This window comes from Thunnus maccoyii, chromosome 3 (assembly GCF_910596095.1).
Source record: "Thunnus maccoyii chromosome 3, fThuMac1.1, whole genome shotgun sequence".
Classification (NCBI taxonomy): domain Eukaryota; kingdom Metazoa; phylum Chordata; class Actinopteri; order Scombriformes; family Scombridae; genus Thunnus; species Thunnus maccoyii.
The window spans coordinates 12441437-12463640 of NC_056535.1; the positions used below are offsets into that span (position 1 = coordinate 12441437).

At 40.2% G+C, this 22204-nt stretch overlaps 1 protein-coding gene and 1 long non-coding RNA gene across 5 annotated transcripts in view; one reads left to right on the forward strand and one right to left on the reverse strand.

The window, feature by feature from the left end:
• dlgap4b (discs, large (Drosophila) homolog-associated protein 4b) overlaps window positions 1-22204 on the reverse strand; it is a 114409-nt gene that overhangs the window by 51495 nt on the left and 40710 nt on the right. The gene's annotated exons all lie outside the window — the stretch shown is intronic.
• LOC121893933 lies at window positions 6181-8835 on the forward strand. The gene is made up of 2 exons (XR_006095448.1): window positions 6181-6894; window positions 8601-8835. It is a non-coding gene; the product is annotated as an uncharacterized LOC121893933 (long non-coding RNA).

Genomic DNA, 22204 nt, shown 5'->3' on the forward strand with positions numbered 1-22204 from the left:
TAAGCTGCCATTACTGTTATTAAACTCTCTACTATCTTTATTGCAGGATGCAACTCAGGAGACACTTTCCAAGCCACAGTGGGAGACATAGATATATATACATGTAACTGAATAAGTCACATCCAATTACAGCCCGTTGAGACCCATAGCATTACCAATGATGCTATTACTGCTGTCTGGAATATGGCCGACTGTACTGCCAACAACCTGGCTATGGCAGTAATTCTCAATTTAACATCCTGTTTATTGGTTTATAGCAGCTGCTGACGGCAAAAAGTCGAACTTCATTCCCTCCCTGCCACTGTGATATTGTTAGCCTTAAACATAGCGTCAGCCAGCCCTTTGTGAGTTACAGGCCAGCAGCCTGCCCATGTGAAAAGAGACAAAACAGCACAGAGGAAACTGGGCTGGGGGAATAAAACCCTAACTGAAACAAATGATGTGCTTGCAGCACCTGACCAGACGGCCCAGATTCATGTGAAGCAAAAGATGGATGAGTGTTGGGGAGGGATGCTTGCATGAGATGAGGGAATTGGATTTTACAGAGGCAAACAAGATGGATGGATGCAGACCAAGCCAGCCTATCTCCACGGCTAGCGGCCCTGCTGTGGGATACTTCGGAGAGGTCGGTGAAAGGAGCGCCAGCACGTCACATTTAACAGACAACAAGGAGGGAGGACAGGCGTGTTGGAAAGTAGGACAAGAACAGGCTGGCCTACTGTAAAAGCCCATGGGATGTTCATAGACAAAGAAAGACCACTCAAGCTGACAGCAGAGTGCTGCATTTACTGAGCCTCAACAATAGCCTGTTAAGACAGCTAGACAGCAAGAAGTAACGTGTGTGATTACAAGCTTTTATTAAAGTTGCTTGTTTACGTGCTATTTATATTAGCTTGCAGCAATGGATTAGTCACCGCCACATATTACAGGTTTGAGGTAAAATTAAGTATTATTTACTTTTTCTCCTTTTCACAAAAGCAATGTTTGAAAGTGGCCTGCCAGTCACACGTTGTTAATGGCTACAGAAGCCTCAGAGACCACTGGGCAACACGCAAGGTCAGTCTTAAAATACCTAAAATCGAACGCTGCACATATTCATGGCCATTACAGAAACCTGACGTGTAACACGCTGACATGCAATTAGTTTAACAGCCTCAAGGTTATTACAACTCGAAATCCCCCGAGACAAGTGGTGTCAGAAGTGGGTTTTTATGCTCATTTGACCCGGAAAGGACGGCATAGTTGCAAAGTATTCACTTCATTGGGTTTAAACGGTCACTTTTCTTCAACCCTCATAATTTAATAAACAAAGCAATCCAATTATATTTATCTTCCCATTTTCACAGAGATAATGCCAAAAGAATAAGCAGCTTCAGTAAAACACTTTAAGTGAAGAAATAGGGACAGAAGAGCATGGAGAGGAATCTAGGCTAAGTACAGAATGGTCTCAATATGCTTTTCTTCAGAATAATACTCCCTAAATGGTCCATGCGTGCCCTGCTGTCTGCTGTGTTTTTTTCCTCCCAATAAAGATTTGCGTGAAACGGACATCTGGATAGTCTTCAAGCACTGGCACAAACATCTGCTACAGCACAGCAGCAACAAGATTGTGTGTGTACAACTGTGCAGGTGTTCCTCCAAGAATACACACGCAGATCACTTCATGCTGGAAATTGACATAATCACTCTATTTGTGTTGGTTGTTTTGCTGGAAGGGACGAACAGATGATCAGTAGTTGCCATTACAGAGGACAACTGGATTCATCGGTTGCCATCTGTACAGAAGCTAAATGTTGAATTAATCTGAAAAATAAATTCTAATACTGGGAAATGTTGATGTTTTAAGGTTTATCGATACCGGAAATAGAGATGAGTTGGTTGGAACAGCAAAATTATTGGAAATAAAGTAATCTAGGTACCAAATTAATAAAATGTGTATTTTTGTGGAATTTCTGAGTGGATTTCTCTAATGCAGTAATTGTGCAGCTTTGATTGCACTTTGCTGTTCAGTAATCACTACAGGTGGAGTCTCACGGTATTAAAACAGAAGTGTGCAGCATACAAATGCCCATATGTCCCTGTGCTTTGAGTCTTATAACTGATGTAACTCAGAACGCTTTCAATTGATTCGCTTTGCCTCTGGTATATGTGAAGCATTAAATGTCACATGTGGCTGTACAACTCCTTCTTGTTTCATCACTATTATGTCAGAAACCAGCTATCCATGTAAGATGTTATATGAAGATAAATTCATTCTGAAAGGGGTTTCGTGAAATGGACTACTGATAGCTCCTTGATAGTGACACACTAATGCTTGTTTCACGTAGTGTGTTAAATAATGATTAACCATACTGTATGTTTGATGATGTTTAAAGTTTAATACGTCACTGAACCTCGGCGTGGCTTTTGCCTGCTGTTCTGGTGTTTACAACAAAAGTGGGGAACACACTCAGTTTCCTTTGCAGCTCAGTATGAGAAGTCTCAGGCTTCACTTGAAGATTGCCTGTTAAAACATTTATAATACCATATTGATTCACATACTCTAATATTATATAATCTTATTGCTACTTACTGCAGGTCTTTAATACGGGAATGAGAATGTCAGAATATCAAATGAACAAGTGCGAACTTTTATAAGCATTTTTCTGCATATTTTAGATTCAAAAATCTGAAATCAATAAAGGTGGTATGCTGGTGCTTGGTTCACATTCGAGTTTACTGTAGCAGCTATAATTTCTGCAAACCACCAGACGTCACTGTGAATTTCTTTTTCAGTGCTGTAAAGCTCCTGATCTTTTTTTCAGGGCACACAGTAAGAGAGTCCCAAATCTTCACAAGGCTTTTTAAATCTATCATTATAGGATTCACTATCCACAGAATGCACAATGAGGTTATTATAATGAAGACAAGAATCTGCCTTTGAAATGCTGCCTGCTACCTCTTTTGGGTTTATGAGGAATCAAGGGCTCTATGTCTTTTGATCACAGTTAAAACAATGTTCTCTGCTTCTGTCCCTAATGTGGGAATGGTTCAACGGCAAGGTAAAAAAGTGCCAAAACACACCAGCCTGTGTGGATAACAAATCCACAGATGACATGTACTACTCATCAATCAAGAATTATGGCACTTTACTGCACAGTGCATTTTCAGCTAATCACATCTGGGCCAATATGAAGATTATGACATCAAACTGTAATATTGGAATCAGGTCAACTAGTACTGTATGATACCTTTGTTCTGTGGAGTTTCAGGAAATGAGAGCTGGTCGGGATTGATCGTCTTAGCTGAGAATGTGGAGCACTATGATTCATTTCTCTGTTTTACCAGGCATTGTTCTCTAAATCCTTGTGAGGATAAACCACAATTACACACAAAAAAGTCATGGATTTTTGTTTCAGGTGATTTACATATAAGAGGTTTTGTTCCACTTGACAACTATGTGTGTAATTGATCGACAGCAAAATATAGTCGGGTGTCCTGATAGGGTCCTAATATTGGGTATCTGCAGACACCGAGTCTGACACATACAGTATATCTAAATAGTAACAGAGGATATGGCATGTTAATTTAATATGCATCTAGCACACTGAAATAACAGACGTAACCTATTTGATCCAAATACTGGAAATCCTTGTTCAAAACTAATCACCTGATCATCTTAAATTATTGATATGTTATGAATAAAAGTTTAACTGGGGAATGTTACTCCTGGTATTGATGTGATGTGATCAGTTAGAATGTTAAGTTTATTTTTGTACTGTCATCAAGGTACTCATGAAATTGACGTTAATTAGCAACAGCTGATATGATCTGCTGCTGGCCATGTTTGTCATTTTGACCAGTGAAAGCAGACAATGCGGGCTGAAACAAAGAAACTACTTTGTATATAGTTTTTAGCTAATAAGAACGATAGGAGAGATAACAGATTTATTAGCATTGGAGTTTAGCAAATTATTTGGTGCTGCCAATTCATTTTTCACATTCGCACACTCACATATGCAGCGACATGCTGAAATTGTAAAGCATGGCTGCCGTACAGGAGAGCAGCTCTGCAGCAGGCTGAAGTGAACAAAACAGTAAAGAAAGGATCGGATTTATTTTAGCTGATACAAATCCATTAAAATATGCCTGGATTAGCTATGGAACTGATCCTGAGGATTGGCTTGACATCTCTAAAATGTACTGTAGAGGTATATTACAATTTAAAGTAATATACCTATATTCCCACATCACCTTGACTTGTATATTTTATTTGGGAATTGGGCTGTTTGCATACAGAAAATGTATTGATCAATTGATTTTTCCAAAACGGCAACATCCTCCTGAACATTTTGTACTTGTCCTCTCTACCACAATACATTTTGACTGCAACTGAAAACTGAAAGATTTGTTTCCATGGTTTGGAAGGTCTTTTTTGTCAAAGGCTTTGTTGTTTCTCACTACTTGTAGAGTTCAACAACTGCTGAGCTTTATCTAGTTTAGTTTGAAAGACTAATATCTGTACGGTTGTGATTCGTCCAGGCAAAGGCTTGTGGCACTGCTCACTTAGCACAGATAACCTCCAATGTCAAGCATATTATCATTTCACATAATCAGCCAAGCAAATGTTGATTTCTTCTGGAGACTGTTTTATCATTGTTTCTCTTGAAAAAGTCTTAGCTGAATCATAAAGTGCCCCAGATTTCCACATCTATGTCATGGTCCCAAGGGAACCCTCAAAACAGCAATGACGCGCTGCAGTGACACTAGCCGCATTAGTATTCCTAGTCATCACTTCCAACACACTCCATCCTGATGCACACACTGGTGCGGAGGGGAGATCCAAACAAAAACATCGACAACAAGATACAAGCTGATGCTGTTTGATCATTAGGGCACACTGGAGGTCTATATTCTGCTCCCTTCTGTTGAAGGAAACAAAACTGCACTGCAGAGGGAGGTGCTCTTGTGCCCTTCAGAGTCGCTTTAAAAAATGTGGCCAATTTCTCCCCCACAAGACAGAAGTGTGAGGTAGAGGACAAAGTATAAGTCAGATTCTCACAGTATAGACAGTTCACCCACTGAGTGAGGACTAAAGGAACAAAATAACTGGGCCACAACGGTGAATTGTAAAGGGAAAAACTTCGTCCTCCCAAAAGAGCCCATAGGACATATTTGTTGAACTACAAAGAATTACACTTAAAAATCAACTTGAGAGTGCAACACTTCACTGAGAAGTGGAATTAAACACTCTTTTGTGAGCAGTTTACAGCCACTGCAAAATGTAAGAGTGAATCCTAATAGCAGCTCTCAAGGTTAGACTGGAGTAACCAATGGAATACAAAGACTGTAACCATCAATCACAATACAACATTGTCCTCAATGAAGGCTGCAAACTCTCAAGTCTCATTTGTGTCTATGTTGTACAGTATGTATGGGCAATATAGATATATAGTATATTGTGATATAGGAAAACCTCTTATATTCAATTAAGAAAGTATTTATAGATAAGACAACTAGCTTGCAATGTGTTTTTGTAAAATGGGTATTGTCATAAAGCAGCACCTCTCAACAAAGGATCCCTTACAACATGCAATGTCTCCTACTTAAATGTGTGAACTTCAAATTTCTTATAATTTAATAATGATTACAGCTGTGTTACTGTTTGTAACACATTAATAAATTTATGATTTATTAATGATTTATTTATGATTTATTGACTATTCTTGATCTATTCTGAAGTCACTGGCTTAAGGGTGTGATTTTTCAGATTTTTCCAGCACTCCAGTAACAGCAACTAGTCGAAAGTGTGTACACACTGACACACATAACAGAAACCACACATAAAGTAGAACAACTCAAGCTGAGACCTCATTCTGTTCGGCTGAGGCTCTATCTTTGTACCAACAAGACAATGCTGTACATTTTGTGCTAAATTGTAAATGGGGACAAATGAGAAAATCAGACAGATGAGCCAACTAATCAACACAATGATGGTGTCATATTGCTACACTTATAAGACTGCGCATTCAAATTAAACTGAGAAAGATATAATGAGGTAGTTTAATGTTTTTCGCATAGAGAGAAAGGTTGTCACAAGAATGTAAAACAAGAAGGACTGTCTGGCAAATGAGGTAAAAACAAAGGATTCAACAAATAAGGTATATAACATCAAAGTGACTGAGGTTTTATTATCTTGATATCATTTTTTAACTCTCCATCATACATTGGCCTGCAAATCTACACACATATGCTACAGCAGATATTGAATTTATGAAGCCATGACCTCAAACAAAATTGGTCAAAGTACAGGATCAAAACAATGGATTAGCATTTTGTACTCAACACTTAAAGGAAACGTTGAGGCAACTTGAGTCAGTTTCCTTATTCATATATGTTTCCTTCTCTGGGACAAAAGTGGATTCCTGTTCCAGTGATTTAAATAAATAGAACTGCTCCTGCTTGAGGCTCTCCTTTAATTTTCCACTTCATATCCTGAGTCCGACCGTGTAAATATGACAAACAACCAAGCCAACCTGTCACAGAGAAATCAAGTGTCACCTGCAGAGAGGAAGGATCAGGACAACTGGTGCTTTCACTTGCATGCTGTCATTTACAGGTGGGGACACTTGCTTAATGACGAGAGCAGCCATTTAGAGAGTCAGCTGATCTGGAGGATGTGAACAGGTGATTCACTGACAGTCAGATGTGTTAACGGCTGTGTTCTCCAGCTGGAGTTGTGGTTGATTTAGCTGATTCAAGGAGAAATCAAGATGGGGATGAGTTGGCGTATATATCTGAACTCGGTGGCTGATTAATAACATTCTATGTGCACCACCTGGGAGTTTGGCTGAGCTGGAAGATTCACAGTTGAGGAATACGCAATTAGCATGGACAGAAGAGGCATTTAGATCGGTAGGAGAATACACAACATGAACACTGCTCTACTTTTACGTGACTTTAGCAGGAAAAAACTTGGATGTAGGCCATTTTCAGCTGAACCATCCTAAAGAGAGCACTGTGCCAGCCCACTATAGCCTTTGCTGTGGTCCAGGCTTTGTGTCAGAATGAAGCATCTTGAAGTGTACTCCTCCACTAAACACGCAGCACTTCAGACTCTCTTGCTTGACAGGATTGCTTTCTTCCCGCCGCCTACCGAGATTTAACACATCACATTTAAAATGCTAAGTAGAATTGAATTTGTCAGCCATAACTACAGAAACTCTATTAGTCCTCTTTAATGTAAATCACAGAGGCGTTGGGAGATTCCTTTGAAGAGTGGGAACATGACTGTGTCACTGCCAGAGGCTTTAGAGGTACTCAGGCATTGGCGAATCCATGGAAATACAGCTTAGTCATCTCTGACTCGAAGCTGTGTGTTTGCTGGTGTGTGTGAGATCACCGAATTTCTCTGCCGTTCGCCTTTTCTCTCCTCACCATTTGCATTATCTCTCTCCCTCAGTGCGACTGTATGTCACCTTAACCTAATGAGATATCTTTCCTCCACCTTTTTAATCTCCTCCGTTCTCGTGGTCGTGCTGAAAAAAGGCTCTCTCCACTCTCTATGTTGTTCTCTGGTTCTTTCAATCTTTCCCTCCTCCTCCCTCTCCGCTGTCTTTCTCCCTGTGTGGCTGCTGAAAGCTCTTTAAAGATGCCCGGGGGCTTAACCACTTTGACGTTATTACATGAGTCTGTCTCACTCAAACCAATCCCAAGCCAATTGAGAAGCTTACGTCTTTGCCACAGCGGCTTTACTATGAAGAGGGAAGCTCCTAGTCCACTGACATGACCAAACACTGCTTCAACACACCTGGCTCAGTCATGCATTTCTGCTGTATTTCTTACTGTAGAACAGAGAGACATTAAAATGAAGCAGATATATAATTTACATGTCTTGGATACATTTATTTTCACTACATTTCTGCTGAAGAGCATCTATAGCTGAAGGGCGATCTTATGTAATTCTAGAGTTAAATATTCTAATTGTGCTGTACATTATATATGCTATTGTGAGCTTATGCAAAAGTTAAATGTTTTGCAGTTAAACAGCATGCTACAGTGTAGCATAGTTTGCAAAATTAAAATATCCGCAGCCAACATATTTCATGTTGCTCAGGAGGAGCACCGCTATCATTACAGCGGCCTTTGTGTGCCTTCTTTTGTATAGTAGCGACTGTATTCGCATTGCTTATTACTGCACCGTTTGAAAACATGAATTCAAATTTTTTTGATCAGCCATGATGCATTGCTACAACAGCCCTTTGGTGTTAACAATCTGAGTTATTTTAAAATTCTTTTTAATTAACCTTGAAAAGTGTTTGTCACATCTGCCTCAGCAACCTACCTTGGCATTCCCTCTACATCCCATTCTGTGTCTCCCTAACCTGTTGTCACTTCCTCAGTGGCTCTCTCCCTCTCTCTCCATGTGTGTCTGTGATTGTCTGAGTGAGAAGACGGCGTGCCGGAGTCAGAGCAGAGCCACACCAGCTGCACCTCATCTCAATAATCAAGACCTTTACTCAGCCCTGCCACTTCCGCTCTGCAAGATTGTAGAGTCTGCTATCATTTTGTTCTTGTTATCTGTTCTTCAGTATTCATCCTGTTCTCTGTTTCCCTTATAGTTCTGCCTTTTCTAACTCCGGTCCCTGTTTCCCGACCCTTGTCTGGTCAGCCCTGCTGCTCTGCCCTGGAACCTTGCATTACTTAGTCCCCTTGGATCCCACTCTGGACCTGCTTCCTCAGCCCCTAACTGCCCCTGCCCCAGTTTCAGTTCCTAGCTCTCAGCTACCAGCTCCAGCTTTCCCTAGCCTGCAGCCCATCATCCCCATGCTCTGCAATAAATATCTTTTTTCCTTATTCCTGTCTCTTCATCTGTGTCTGCACCTGGGTTCATCTGTTCTGCAGCCCCATGTAACAGTTTTTCAACTTGAGTCACTTCAATCATACATGCCCCTGCCCGCAGACAAACATTGTTTGAATTTAAAGGCAACAGGAGACAGTCAATCATCATGATTCACATATTCTGTACTTCTGCCTGTATGGGTTATTTCAAGGTCAACAGTTTTAACAACGTGCAGTACTCTTGACTGATGGCTACATACAAACCGGTGACAAATCAAAGGAAAAAACACAATGAATACAGACACAAGGGACACAAGGGGTCACTGAATGGTTTGATGATTGTAAAAATGATGTGAATCATACTGTATGTTGGCCCTCACAGATGTCAATCCGACTGAGAAACCATGGGAGATTTTTAGAGCTGCAACGTTTAGTCGATTAATCGATTGGTCAATTGAATTGTTTTTTTTAAGGACAAATGCCAAACATTAGCTGGTTTCAGCTTCTCAAATGTGAGGATTTGAAGTTCATCTGTGCCATACATGATACTAAACTGAATTTCTTTGGGTTTTTGACTGTTGATCGGACAAAACAAGACATTTGAGGAATTTACCTTGACTTCTAAGAAATTATAACGGGCATTTTTCACTATTTTCTGACATTTTATGTACAAAATGAATGATTAATCAGTTAATCAAAGAAATAATTGGCAGATTAATCAATGATGAAAATAATTAGCTGCAGCCCTAGAGATTTTAGATCGACAGCACTCTCCACCACCATCATCAAAACATCAAATGAAGGCATGTATTATGTAAGAATGATGATTCCTTCAGTTGCCACTTGCAGTGGTGCAACACTTTACTGAGACACTTCATGTTGCCTTTTCCTCCTTTAATTCTTCATCCATCCAAGTTGCTACAGTGGGAGCTGATGTATAGTTGCATTGGTCAGAACAGTAGACATTATCAGGTGGACTGACTTATCCTTAGTCAAACCTTATAAAAATGTAATTTCTTTACAACCGAACACCAAAAATCCATGCAGTAATACTGTATCATCAACTTGTATTGCATGTCAGCTCATCGCTGCTCTGCTGCACCAGTCCCAAATGCACATTGCCCTATTCATTATTTCAGTGCCTCTATCCCTTTTATGGATTTTGATATTAAGTGAATCAACTCAACTATCACTCAAAAAGTACACAGCAGCCCTCATTCACGACAGAAATTTTGGGACCATAAACTTTGGGGGAAAAAAACCCTTTCATTTTCCTGGAAGTGTCCATATTTATCAAAGTACGCTGGGTTCAGTTTACCTGTCAGCTTTTGATTTTGCCTTTTGTGCAGCGGCCTTATGCACTGGAATGAAATGCTTTTTGGAGGCGAAGGCAGACGCACAGCAGGAAATGAATGGCAGCAGTGGAGAAGGATAAAAGAAGGGCTGATAAATCATCACGAACTGTGTTGCATAAACATAGATGATGATGACATACCAAGAAAGAGATGTCTAAAGTGGTGGGAGGTGTTTTTGTATATGCTAACAGCAAAGTATAGCACATCAAGAACAATTAGATAACCTCAACAATCTATTCTATAGTCTTTTTCTTCCTTTCATTCTTTTTTTTTTTTATCTTTGAGGAAGAATTAGAAAAGCATTCTTTAAAGCTCCTGCTCAACCTTGACGTTGTTGACGAAGTTTTTTAAAAGCCAAGCCTGACTCATGTTTCCCCGACTGCTGGTCCTCCTCTCACATTTAATACGACTGTGTGGCTGTGACACAGAATGTGATAGCACCACTTCCTGTGCCAAGTACACAGTGTGTCTCTGGGGGGGAAATGACTGTAGGATGCAGGAAACTGTTTCATCCTGGCACCCAAGCTGATAATAATAATAATAATAATAATAATAATAATAATAATAATACACAGTACAATAACACACAACATAAAGAAAATAGTAATAAGAGTTAAGATGAAAAGATAGTTTTTTAGGCTTTTTTTTTTAAAAAAGAGTCTAGGGTCTGTGCTGCCCTCAGATGGTTAGGAAGGCTGTTCCACAAGCTCAGTTCCCCACGGTGCAGAGCTTAGTACTGGGGGCCCAGAGGAGCAAGCTGCTGGTAGGGAAGCGCATGTCAGTTGTGAATTTGTATGTTAGTAGGACTTTGCAGTCAATCCTGAAGGGAGCCAGTGCAATGAAAACAAAATTGGTGTTATATGTTTGTGTTTTCGCACTCTCATCAGGATCCTGGCAGTGATGTTCTGAATATACTGGAGCTTCTGGATGCTCCTGCCAGAGATCCCTGTGAAGAGTGCGTTGTAGTAGTCCAGTCTTGAGGAGATAAAGGCATGACAGGGTTAAAGAGGGGAGGAGATTAGAGATGTTTTTGAGATGGAAGAAAGAGATTTTGCATAGATGTCTTGTATGGCCATCAAAAGTCAGCTGACAGTCAAACCTAACACCTAGATTAGTGACTGAGGAGGAAGGAGGGATGTCCTGGCTGTCAAAGGTGAGATGAGGTATGAGGGATGACTGAATGTGGTGTGGAGTGCCAATAAAGAGAACTTCAATTTTGCTGCTGCTTAACTGGAGGAAATTTGTGCTCATCCAGGCCTTTATCTCCTTAAGACAGGTGCTGAGGCGTGACATGGCTGCAGAAGGCTTTGGGGCAGTTTTGATGTACAGCTGGGTATCATCAACATAGCAATGAAAAGACATCCCATGTCTGCTGTTGATACGTCCAAGGGGGAGTATGTAGAGGGTAAACAGGATGGGGCCGAGAACCCATCCTTGTGGAACACCACAGGTGATAGGGAGTGATTGAGACTGCATCCTCCCAGTGAGACATACTGAAACTGAAACCACCTAAGTGCAGAGTCTGACAGTCCAATGGTGGTGTGGAGGTGCTCTACGAGGATAGTGTGATCCACAGGTCAAGGAGAATCATGAGAGTAAGGGACCCTGCATCAGCTGCCATCAGCAGGTTATCCTCAGAATTGTGCACTGAAAACCTGACTGAAATTTTTCAGACAGGTGGTCCTCAAGCTCAGAAGGAACCACCATTTCCAACACCTTGGACAGGAAAGGGAGGTCTGAAGCTCCAGGGTGGGCTTCTTGTGGAGGGGGTGGATGACTGCGACCTTGAGGGCAGATGGAAGACTACTGGTTTGAAGGGACAGGTTGACAGTTTGGGTGATCAGGGGGCTGAGAATGGGGATGTATGATTTGAGCAGAGCTGTGGGAATGGAGTCGATGACAGGAGGAGGAAGAGAGGAAGGGCTGGACCTCAGACAGCGGATGTTGTTGACTTTGGCTCTGAAAAAGTCAATGAAGCTCTTACATCGCTCTTCTGTAGCCGTAACTGGGGAAGATGATTGTGGCTTCAGGAGATTATTTATGGTGGAAAAAAGATGCTTAGGGTTGCCAGGATTGTTGTTAATTAGGTTGGAGTAGAACTGTGACCGAACATCTTTAAGGGAAAGTCCTTTGATGTTCACAGAAGGCCAGTTTATGGACAGCGAGTCCAGAGTGTCTGAAGCATCAATCCAGGACACGTCTAGCTGTTTTAATTTTCCGCAGGTCATGAGTGAACCGGGGAGCAACGCATAAATAATTGACCTCACGCATCTTAACAGGGTCATGAAGATCAAAGACACTGCTCAGAGATGTATTGCAGAATGCTACTAGTTCATCCACTGATGCAAAAGCTGGGCAAGTGATGTGCTGGAGATCCATAGTCATGATAGCTGGGTCAATGCTTTTCCAGTTCCAGTCCGAAAAAGCATTTAACGCTTAGGTTTAGTAAGGGGTGACAGGAATGTCAAATCCATTGAGACCACCTGGTGGTCTGACACAACCAGATCATAGACCTTTAGATTATTGATCGGGGTGGTGTCAGTGATGACCAGGTTAAGTGCATGCCCCCCTGGTGTGTGAGGTCCATGTTCATCGTTAATAGGTGTCGCTGAATGAAATCCAAAGATTAACAGTAGTTCAAAACAATGTCTCACTGAGCTCTCATCCCTAAATAACTTTGACAGTTGACTCAAAATAGCATTGAGTGTGTTTGCAGGTGTCAGCTCTTCTCTTTGTTAACATGGTTATATTTGGACTTCACTGTAGTTGAGGATCATTGGATACAAAAAGTAGTTTTACAAATTTATGCCAAATGCAACCATTTTTAAAGCTGTCATTCACATCTTATTTTGTTATTTCTCATCAGTATTCAAATTAATGCAAACATGTGGTGCTCAATCTAAACAGACACATAACCACACCTTCTCTGCACCAAAAGACTATTCAATAATTAAAATGTATTGTGTTTTCTTTCTTGGAATTGAGGTTTGAGGAGAGTTACAAGGACTGCTTTGTCAACAAGCTTCATACTTGTATGCTAATTTAGAGTCTTATGATCTGGGAGAGCCAAAATCAGGTCAAGCTGTGAAGACTGAGTCTCATTTGTCAACATAGGCCTTCCAAACTTCATCCTTTATATTTATTAAAGCCTCCCACTAAAGCCACCTACAAAGAATAATAATATTTTAAAAAATAATACAAGTCTTTCACAAAGCAATCGATAGTTTGCTAAGCCATGCGCCCTTAGTTACTGTTGCTAAGCAGGACTTACACTTTTGCTCTTGTATTTTTTGTTTCAGAGAGGGTAAAAAGCCCACCACTCTCCAAACTCTTTATATACAGAGACTTGACAGGTGTACAGTGCCTAGTTATGGTTGCTAAGCTACGATTGGACAGTCGATCTTTGGAAGATGGTTTTAGCAAACAGTCAATTGTGCTTAATCAAAAAGTATTAAATTAATTAAAGGAGACAGTGCTGGCCTGAAATATTGATCTAAACATCTTTATCTCCTCTTTGATTTTACTCCTGTTCATTAGCATTTTAATTTAGATATCGGGTTGCAAAGACTGCTGTGATAGTGATGCGTATTCATATACCAAAACCTAGAAACCCAAATACAGAGAACACATTCACTGGCATTTCATGATGAAATATAGCCTTTAAGATGGGTGTGTAATATACTTTAAGCCACCATGGTTCAAATGGCAACATTCACTCGGAGGCCAAGTATCCACAATGTTGAGAGGAAGAGAAAGAGCATTGATTTGTGAGAGGCTGAGCAAGACAGAGTGAATGTGTGTGCAAGTATGCGTGTGTTTGTGTGGATGCTATTTTTTGCTGTTCTTGTCCTCAGGGTTGGACACCTGCCTGAGGCCTATATGGTGCATTCAACAGCAGAAGATATGTGTGTCACAAGCTATTACTGCTGTTTGCTAACCCACTGTACAGTAGATGCTTTTACTTCAAAAGTGGGGCTTCGTGATACGTGCAGGATCTGTTTCCTAAGATTTAGCTGTTTGTATTTGTGTTGTTATTTACTTTCCTGTGTGTGAGAGGAAGAGAAACAGATGTGGGCGTCTTCACAGAAGTGCGCGACAGCCCCCTCCCGCCGCACGCCCCGGGCTCCAGTCCTGTTTTTTCGCTAGGCCAGATGGGATGCTCATCTTACACACAATCCAGACTCACACACAGAAGCAGACGCGCACACACACACACACATCCAAACACCAGATGTGCTCCTCCACTCCCTTGCAACAGGCCACTGGAGGTCATGGTCAACTGTGGCTCAGAGAGAAAAAAAGCAGAAAACAAACAAACAAAAAAATGGCACACTCATTCACACACAACATAACCTCTACCATCACCCCATCATTCACCATGTCATTACCATTTCTATCAATCCAACCATCTATCCCAGATTTGCAGACAGCAGGTGGTTTAAAATCCTAAGCCAGACAACGTCACGCGTCACAGTTCCGGAAAAGGCTCAAGCATGCCATGGTATTGGGTCCACAACAACTACTGTAGTTTACAGAGGGCACATGATGGCACATGATGCTAAAACAGAGGTTAATCCCAGATCGAGGGAAGAGTTACACAAGGCTGGACAACAGAAGAAGAATGCGGGAGAGAGACAAAAAGAGAGAGGTGATGAAACAAGCTGAGATTGATGAGTAGACTCTACAGGCTAGAGGTGGAAAGAGAATCAAGTGAGAGATTGAGAGTATAAAACTGGGATGTGACCCAATGACCTTAAGTTTTGTTCTACTGGCAGCATGATCAGATGTTTGTGTGTCTGTGTGACAGAAAGAGAAAGAGAGCAGCTCTTAGTCGGATGATCTGGACCGGAGTGTTTTAATAAAGCTTTGCACATAGCTTGACATGTTGACATCCTGTAGTGATGTGTTGATGATGCCAAAGCTCCAGTTGTGGCCAGTTGACGTGGCCTTAATCTCATCGCCCCCCCCCCCCCGAGGGTCTATTTACCATCAACACGTTACCCTTATTGCAAACCACAGCCTCAGAGCAGAAACAGAACCTCGAGCAAATGTGGTTGTTGATTATATTTGCAGAAGAGATCCACCTCTGTGTATTCAGCGGTAATGTTTTTCAATCTGGTGCAAAGTAAAGCATTAGCACGCAGTTTGATTAGTTAGTGGTACGAGGGCGTCCTCCTTCGTTAAAAGAAGCTTTGCAGAAGTGACATGTTGATAATGCTAAAGTTAGCATTGCAAGGCAGCTGTGGGGGCTTAATCTAAATCCTTTCTTCCTTCTGGAAGATTAATTGTGCATGGCATCTTAAAAAGATTGCTTTGTTCAGTTAGTCATATTCTCAGACCAGGAGCTTCTTCCGTGTTCTTATTTGGAGGAATAATGAGAGGAAAATATTGTTATAGGCATTGTCTGATGCAGGTGGGATAGCATAAGACATAGTGAAGATATTAACATGTAATATTAGTTGTATTAAAACTCTTGCAGTTGTAATGGGTTTATAAGCTGCTTCTGGCTCAATGTCTGACCAAATTTACAGAATAAAATATCATTTTTTATAGCAGTCTGAAATATTCTGTTGTTTCTGGTTTCCTCTTGTTTGCATTTAATGGTAACATACTTCACAAACAGATGGCTCTTTAATTAAGAAATCTTTCAAGTAATAAAAATAAACTGACATAGAAATGGATGGTGTTTTGTGTAAACCCATACTTTCTACTACTGAAAGTATGACCGGTCTTGCATTTAACTGCCTCCTGTTCAATGTGATCCCTGTTTAAGTAATGCTGGTGTTAGCAAGCAACATGCAGCAGCAGTAGGATGAAGAGGAAAAAAGGCCCATCAGGCACCTCACTGAAGATATGATTTATTTATACACCAAGTGATTTTCATATTCATGAGAAGTAAAAGTTCATCGAAGGCTAAAAATAGACACATAAAAACAATATAAGTCACTACTAACAACCACAGATTTCTTCCTCCTTTTCTTTCCCCTCCCTTTTCCATCATTATTATTATTATTATTAGACATGACGGTTAATATGTTAACATTTACAATAGATCAAATGACCACAGAATGTGTAATGTGAGAGGGGTCACTCTGCAGGTGCTCTCAACTATATGGAGTGTTTTAGCGTCTTTCAGCTCATTGTTTTGGTTTACAGCCTTATAGGGTTTTAGTTCACTCTCATCAACCATCAAAGAGTCAATGCTAATGTCATTCTGCGTCTGCTGGATGTGTAATTAGGCAGATGTTTTCAAACACATTCGACATAATGATTTTTTTTTTACAGTGATAATATGTTAACGTTGTGTTTACACAGCTGAGTCATGGAAGAATGATGAGACAAAAATTGACAAAATACAAAAACCTTGTGAATAAAATGTGTCATAATGTGACAAAATGGAAATGCTAGTGGCATAATCATCATGCTTCAAATCTCCTGCCCATCATGCACCAGAGAAGTATCAAACATGGCATGTCAAAAATCATGTCCAGCTGTTTAGACCTCACGAACACAATCCTGTTGACAGCAGCAGGCTGAGGCAGGTACTGTAGTTTCAGGGGGTGAGAGGATTTGACACATTAACACACTAATGCCAGGGAGCTACGCAGAATGACCACATGTTGTTGTTGGTCACCACGCAGCTTCACCCGGGCACTGGGCGTTTAATTATTTGCACATTTAGACTACAGCTGTTTAGGGAGGGTGAATACAAACTGGCAACCTTTCAGTTTTGAGCCTTCCTCCTTAACCTTCTTTATAACCTTCAGGCTACAGCCTTTGCATCTGACTTTTAACTGCTATATCTTGATCTCACTTTCTCCTGGGAGTGCTAATAAGCACCACACCTGCTAACATCTGGAGCCTGCCACTTCACAGTGCTAATCACTGCTAAGGCCCTATATTTTATTCTTTGGGACAAAAGCATTAATATACTGCACTATATTCTCCACCTCTCAATTACCAACACAGAACAAAGCCCATTACCTGCACAGTCCCTGTCTCCTCATTAAAAAGAAGAAAAGCCTGTAAAAACCTGCCTCCCTGAAGGTGAACAGCCTGCTGTTACAGTTTTTCAGGGAACGGCTCTCCTGCAGAGCTGTAAAGCTCTGTCATTGTAAAGATGACACTGAGGTTTCAGTAATATGGCATAAAGCATAAAAGAACATGAAATGATATGCATAGATCCACATCTGTTGTTGAATTTCATATTTTCAATTAATTTCATCCTTCTCATGTCCTTGACTACAGTAATGTTGCAATTTTAAGCAAAGATGCAGCACAGTCCAATGTATCTCTGTATGTCATGCATGGCAACTGGAACGCAAGGAAATTAGCATATTGATGCACTGGAAATACCAAGGAAAAGTCTTCATAGCCTTGAGGCCACAGTAGTCTTTCTCATCATTATTGTCTTCTACCAACCTAATAATAATGCTTAAGTTTATGAACTTGTGGACTATATAGCACATGCTTGCAGAGAAAAATAATTTCACACGTGTCCTCATAGAATATCCCTCATTAACTAAAAACTGGGCCATTGGAATACAATGATGAGAACAAAGTGATGTGAAGTAAGACATTTTAACAACTCAAGGGGATAGTTCAGTGTCCCTAAGCAGTGAAAAATACATTACAATATGAATAAAAATTATAATAAAACGATATAAAAAATAATTCATGAACTCTGTTTGAGCTAAATTTGAAATGGGGCAATTCTCCATAAATAAAAAAAAAACGTGTGTCATCCAACCATTGTTAAGGCACCATGATTGTTCCATTTTAGTGCAAGTTGACAGATATTATGGTGCTTGCCACATATAATGGGCTAAGTCTTTCAAAGGTGACATTTCTCTATCATACTCTATCTGATTTGGTAAAAAGGGTACATGTACTTACTTCTATGCTGAGCTCAGAATGTAGCGGTGGATACATTCATGATCTGTTCTGAGCTCTGAGCACACTAAACATATACTGTACATTTCTTAGCATTTGAAAACCCCGAAAACAAGAATCAAGTATCCGCCACTACATGTCAGTATAAGATCAGTAAACATGAACCCAGAGACAGTTTTGACCCAGCTTTTTATCCTCTTTTAGTTTGTTGTTTTGTTTTTACATTTAGTGCACCACCCATATAACCTATTTTTGGCAAATACTCCTTGAGTACTACTGACTGTATCTACCTATCTGGCACTGGCTCTGTGTCAGCAAACTTGTGTAGGAACTCCTCTGCCCTCAAGTGACAAAAAACCATGTAAAAATGCTGAACATATGCATAGATAAGGTATTGTGATATTGTGCTAATTTTCTGCCTCTGGGCCACAACTTTGTTAGATTGTAAACAGGAAACTCTGGCATGTTCTTGTCAGTCCCAAATGATCCGTAAGCACAGTTTACTTTCTGCTGGCTCATGTTACCTGTTTTGCTGCTAAGACATGTGAAATAGAAATACATTCTTATCAAGCGACAAGGAAGTGAACCAATAGCCAAAACAAACTTATCTTAGTAATAGGTCTTCACAAGAGGATACCAAAGAAACTGTGTCTGTGATGTGTCTCAGTTTGGTTTTTCCATATGGTCCAATTACTGCTTTAATTGAGGCCAGCCTTGTTAATTAGCACGTAAGATAAATTGGCTTGCTGGAAAAAGAAAATGCAAGTCGAGGGTGAGAAGAGGTTAAGAGATGTGTGGGAGAAAATTAAAGAACAGAATGTGTCTGGAGGGGTAGAAACTATAATTGGGCAAGTAAACACAAAAAAAGCAGTTAAATGTTAACATCATGCATGAATCATCACATTGCTGTGTTGTGTGTAGTTTACCTGGGTGCCGGGCTTAGCTGAAGGGTGTGTGTTATGTCTTTAATGAGAAGTGCCTGTGCTGGGTTTTAAATTCACATCTTTATGTTCCCACAGGAGAGATTGTGCTGTGAGTGTGATGTAGTAAAAGTTTTGAGAATTTAGGCTTTATTGCAGAGAATAAGAGCAGAGAGGATGATGTGCAACATAAGCAGACAACTTGGTTATACAGCAGTGGTTCCCAACATGGGGTCATGAGATGATGAGCAGAATAGGAAAGAAATGTTACAAACTTTATTTTTTTCTGGATTTCCTTTAGTCCTTGTTTGAACTTGTCATAACTGGTAATGATGAGTCGCAAGAAGACATTGCTTCATCTTGAGGGACCACAAGTCAAACAGAGTATAAGCCTGAACTTGTAAAACTTCACACTTACACATTCATTCACACCAGGCGGTAGTACATTCAACTGTGGAGCAGTTTGTTTCCTCAAATGAGAACAATTTAAATCAACCTCAATTCACATTCAAATAATGCAGCTGCAGTCTTTATTACGACTGACTCCCGGTGTCTCAATCAGTGTGTCTATCATGACACCATATTTTCAGTGTCAAAAATAAAACAGCAAGATGAAGTTCAGTTAGGCAATCATTCTGTCAAACACTCTCGTACTGAGTGATGCTTTCTCAATATTGTGTTACATAAAGCTTTGCAACTGGCAGTGTGTGATAGAAAATGTTGCTGTCAAATACGAGTAACTTGAACCATCACAGCGGTTTTTGTAAAACAGGCCTGGACTGTCTTGTGCTACTAGAACAGTTCTGTCACAGCTTGTACTTGCGTCATGGTGTTAAAGAATACTGCACTGTTTTTACATCTTATTGTATCACTGACGCAGCCAATCCAGAGCATCTGACAATGTCAGCATGGTGACGAGTGGGCTTTAATAAGTACAGCGGTTCTCCCCTCGCAAGACATGGAGGCTCTTTTTTTTCAGTATAGTTGATTGGATAGTTGATGAAGTTTCTTCTAAACATTAATGAGCTATGATTACATTTACATCATGACTTTATTGGTATTTAATGCAAATAATTCAAACATTATATTCATAGGCAACAGATTTACATTTGATTGGGTTTTTGACACCAATTTTAATACTCTTTCAATTATTATATAAACTGTTAAGGTAAAGTTTCTGTATTTGCCATTTTTGTCCCATTTGCCCCTTCAGTACTTTTGCCTGGAAGTGTCTTTGATACCATTTCTTTCATTCTATTTGACATAAGCTCTTGTAAAAGGCCTAAGGCCTGTTGTTTTTTGGTACAACTCTTCTAGTTTTCTCCTAAATTTATCACAGGAGGATATCACAGTGTAGTGCATTCTGGAGAAAAAGTTTCATGAGAGAAAAATCCATGATGTTGTAGACTCAGTATCAAATGATATCAGTTTAATCAACTATACTGATCACATACTTCTACACTGTCCACATCGCAAACCACATCTGATCTCAAACCAATCAGCTTTTTCAGTGGGATTCCACCTGACAGCATGCTAATCTGACAACAGTTTATCCTGCCAGCTGGGTGGTTTCAATGTATTTGTGACTGAAAGATAAAAGGGGTCAAATTTTATGCATTAATGTCTACATGTCAGTCTAGCTTCACATAAAAGTGATTTGACATTTTTCTCTCATCATGTATCTTTTTTTTTTTAAGCTATGTTGTTGTTTTCCCACAGCTCCCCTTGATTGGCCGGGTGAGCTGTCATTGTTGATGAAAGAACAGACAAAAAGCTTGTTCAGCTGCTCATGATCAGCGTTGAACTTATCTCCTCCCAACAATCCCTATCAAAATGAGCAGCTTATATCTGTCTGAGGTTCACTCTATTAATCTTGTCAAATGGATTCAGAGAGCAAAGATACTGCAGACAGACACGCGGCTGAGGACAGAGGACCAGATGGCCTTGCAGATTGGAGGGAAAAATACAGAGCAGTCACTTGATATACGGAGAAGAAACAGGGGGAGTATTTATTGCACTGAGTAAAAGAGGGGAGGGGGGTGAGAAAGGAAGGGTGCAGAAAAGGAAGGGAGAAGTATTTGCAGGATTGAGGCGCCATGAAGAGAGATTCACAGAGGGGAAGCAGTCAGTGAAAATGACAGGATATGGCTCCTGCTGTCACTGGCTCTTAGATGTTAAGTCGTAGTGCTTTCCTCTACAACTTGCTGTCATTACATGCTGCAAAACCTCAGCTCCCTGTTGAATTATGCATGGCGCGGGGGGGTAAGTCAGGTATCAAGACAACAGCAGAAACACATGTATGTGAAAAACAGTTTCTTCCAGAGAGCACTGCTGTTACCACTGAATGCAGTTTTCAGCACAGTGCTGAGGTCATCTTTCAGCTAAATGCATATGAGAAGGTAGTTTAATGGTTGATGTGACATGAGATAATGTCTTAAGCTCCGAGCTTAAGTTTCAATGTCACATAACGTCTTCAGTCTTCCGTGACTGCACAGCTCAATATTTCTAAAAATAACAGGTAGAGCAGCCATATTGTGGGAATATTCATAAAAGTCACCAAGTGGGGAAGATAAGACAGAGCTTATAAATAAATTACTTGAGTGGAAAAAAGGACCTTCACACAAGAACTTGACACTGACTAGGCAGTGCTAATATATTGATTACAAAGTCCTATTTTTTTATGACAATATGCAGTAAAATGTTTCATCTATATCCTCTGAACCTGTGGAGTAATTCACCTACTGCTGCATTTCTGAAAATTGATGATATATAAAAGAGTTGCCAAAAAATCTTAGCCTCCATGTAGACATCTAGACATTTAAGGCCTTCTTCAAATTGCCTCTCTGCTGCAGTAACTGTTAAAATATGTTTTCTCTCTTCAAATATTATCTGCAATGAGATCATACAGGAGAAATTAAAGCATCTGTCTCTGTCACATTAATTAGGTTACATCATGTAATACTGATACTGAAGACCTACAGTAATTGGTAGTGAGGATATTAAAATAGAATCCACGTGTTAATAATAGCCACATTTACCCCAACATTCATTTTGTCTGAGAAACATTTTCAACCGAATCAGACGTTTCTAATAAAAGAAAGAAAGAGGGTCAGAGCAGAATTACATTTTCTCTGTTCACTGGCTGACTTACTGTACGGAAGCAGAAAATAGTCCTTTGCGTTGTTAGATGTATTTCTATTTTTGTTCCAATCTCTT